Genomic DNA, 3,066 nt, shown 5'->3' with positions numbered 1-3,066 from the left:
CGATTCTTGATCTTAGAGCACAAGCTATTGGTGTTCTGTTCAGGAAATTTTCTCCTGTACCTATGTGTTCTAAGGTTTTCCCCACTTTCTCTTCTAATAGGTTCAGTGTACCTGGTTTTAAGTGGAGATATTTGATCCACTTGCAATTTGAGCTTTGTACAAGGAGGCAAGAAAGAGTCTATTTTCATTCTTCTGCATACTGAGTGCCAGTTGGACCAACACCATTTGTTGAAGAGGCTGTCCTTTTTGCATTGAATGTTTACAGCTCCTTTGTCAAAAATCAAGTGACCATATGTGTGAGAGTTCATTTCTGGGTCTTCAGTTCTATTCCATTGATCTACCTGCCTATCTTTGTACCAGTACCATGTGGTTTTTAACACAATTGCTTTGAAATATAGTTTGAGGTCAGGGATGGTGATTCCCGCAGAAGTTTTCTTGTTGTTGAGAATAGATTTCACTATTCTAGGTTTTATGTTATTCCAGATGAATTTGCACATTGCTCTTTCTAACTCTATGAAGAATTGGGTTGGAATTTTGATGGGGATTAAATTGAATCTGTAGATTGCTTTTGGTAAGAAGGCCATTTTTACAATGTTGATCCTTCCAATCCACGAGCATAGGAGATCTTTCCATCTTCTGAGATCTTCAATTTCCTTCTTCAGAGATTTGAAGTTCTTGTCAAAGTCCTGGGCCTTACTGTGGGCTGGAAAGGAACCTTTTCCACAAGCACTCTCTGTTCTCTGGGTACTCATGGCGCAACCTCACCAGACCTGTGTCACAGGTTCTCTGCTGGTCCAGGTGGAAAAGAGCCTGTGCATCTATTATTTTATTTTTAATCACATTGCATGTGTGTGCCCCAGTGCATGTGTATAGCCTGTATGTGCGCAAACAATTTGCAAGAGTTGGTTCTCTCCTTCCTCTATGTGTGTCTTGGGAATTGAACCCAGGGTATTATGTTTGGCAGTAGGTGTCTTTACTTGGCCTGCCATCTTATGCCAGCCAAGTTCTTATAATCTTAACTATATAGTAGGTTTATTTACTGACTACTAGTAGAAATGTTCCATTTTATGTATAAATTCTTTTTATATTAAAACAATATTTGTCATATTATTTGCATCAACTGATAAAACTAATAATTTCAGCTTTATGACTTGGACCCTGTTTGCTTTATTATTTATTCACACTTATTTATATAAATACTGACTTTTATTATATTTGCATACTACTTGACCAAATCTTTCTTTGAATCAACATTTAAATGGAAAAAATCTTAATTGCATTACCTTAAAGAAGAAACACTTTTTTATTGAATATTCTGTATATTTACATTTCAGATGTTATCCCCTTTCCTTGAATTCCATTCCCCCATCCTTCTCCCATTGTCTTCATGAAGGTGCTCCCTCTCCCAACCACCCTCTCCCTCCTCAGCACCTTGGTGTTCCCCTTCACTGGACCAAAGTCCTCTCTTCCCATTGATGTCAGACAATGCTATCCTCTGCTGCATATGCACCTGGAGCCATGGGTCTCTCTATGTGTGCTCATTGGTTGGTGTTTTAGTCCCTGGTATTTCTGGAGGGTTTGATTAGTTGATCATTTTGTTTTTTCCACAGGGTTGTAGACCCTTTCAGCTCCTCCAGTCTTTTCTCTAGCTCAAGAAGCAGCACTTTATCATGACAATAAATGAAGATTTTGTGTCATTTGCCTTAAACAGGAGATTAGCATTTGCATAAATACAATGTAAACAGTACAATACTCCTGAATGCTAAAGAGACACATTTGTTTGCTTAAAGCCTGGATTTGCCTTTTTGTAGATAGAAAAAAAAAGGAGAGAAATAAACAAAAAGAAAATAGGAAAAGAGATCAGCAAGCGTTAGAGAGTATTAAAGACTAACACTGAGTTGAAACTTTAGCGGTGATGTAATCAGAGGATTAAAGAGAATTGAACACTGAACAGGGCCTAATGCTCTCACTATGTAACTTACTGTTATTTAATGGTAGGTGTGAGGACTGCCCAAAGCAGTCTGTGAAATTCTCTGCACCAGAGGTACAAGCTCCACACAACAGGAAACTATTGTTTGAATTAACAACTCATTAGCAGCGAGGAGGAAAGAAACGGTGCTTTCTTCTTCTTTCATTTTTTATGTCATTTTCTCCATAGGATAATTATACGTCAAGGAAAATTGGGGGGGTCTGGAGTCCAAATACTTTCCCCAACACTTCACTAGCCTTGAAAGTGGCTTATCTCTGAGTCCTTGCTTGCAATGTTGAGAGAAATAATAATGCCTGGCATGCAGAATTAATGTGATTATTAAATATAATATATGAAGAGGGCTTAGCACCGGACCTGACCAAAATAAATCCCAATAATACATGTGTTTATTGTAAATGGGATCATCCATATACTGACTTGTTTTTTGTTCTCAGTAATAACTATTACATTTCCCTGCAAGTTCATATAATCCTACCTCATTTTAAAAATGGATGCACAGATTCCCAAAACATGTGTCATTTATACGTTTGCCTTTTTTTTTTTTTTTTTTAAACAAACTGCTTCTTTGTTTAGAGCCATTCAGGCTGGCTTCTGTGTATAGCCCTGTGTCCACATAGCTATTTTATAAGCACATAAACCAGGTATAAGAAGCTAAGGAAGGCTGAACAACCCTAAGAAAGGTAGCATCGTGTTCTGTCAGACATTGCCCACAACTTTATCCCTACTAATGGTGGCACCCTATTAATATGTCAGGAAGATCAGGTGCCGCTTAATGTCTACTGAAATCTGATTGGCATGCAAAAGGGCAAACAATACTGCTTAAGGGGTATGGCAAAGACTAGCCTGTAAAAAAAGGTTCATTTTAGGTAGGATTGGAAGGAAAAGGGACAGGCAGAGGTCTAATAGGGCTGGGAAAAGCTAGAAAGATCCCTGGGGTGGGGATGGGAGATTGGGACACAAAACCAAGACTCACAGGTAAAAGAAGTGAAAGCTTTATTTTTTCTGATATAGGGTTTCACTGTGTAGCCCTAGCTGGCCTCAAACTCACATATCTTCTTTTGCCTCTGCCTCCAGGA

Source organism: Micromys minutus (assembly GCF_963924665.1).
Source record: "Micromys minutus genome assembly, chromosome: X".
NCBI lineage: Eukaryota > Metazoa > Chordata > Mammalia > Rodentia > Muridae > Micromys > Micromys minutus.
This window is presented reverse-complemented; position numbering follows the sequence as displayed.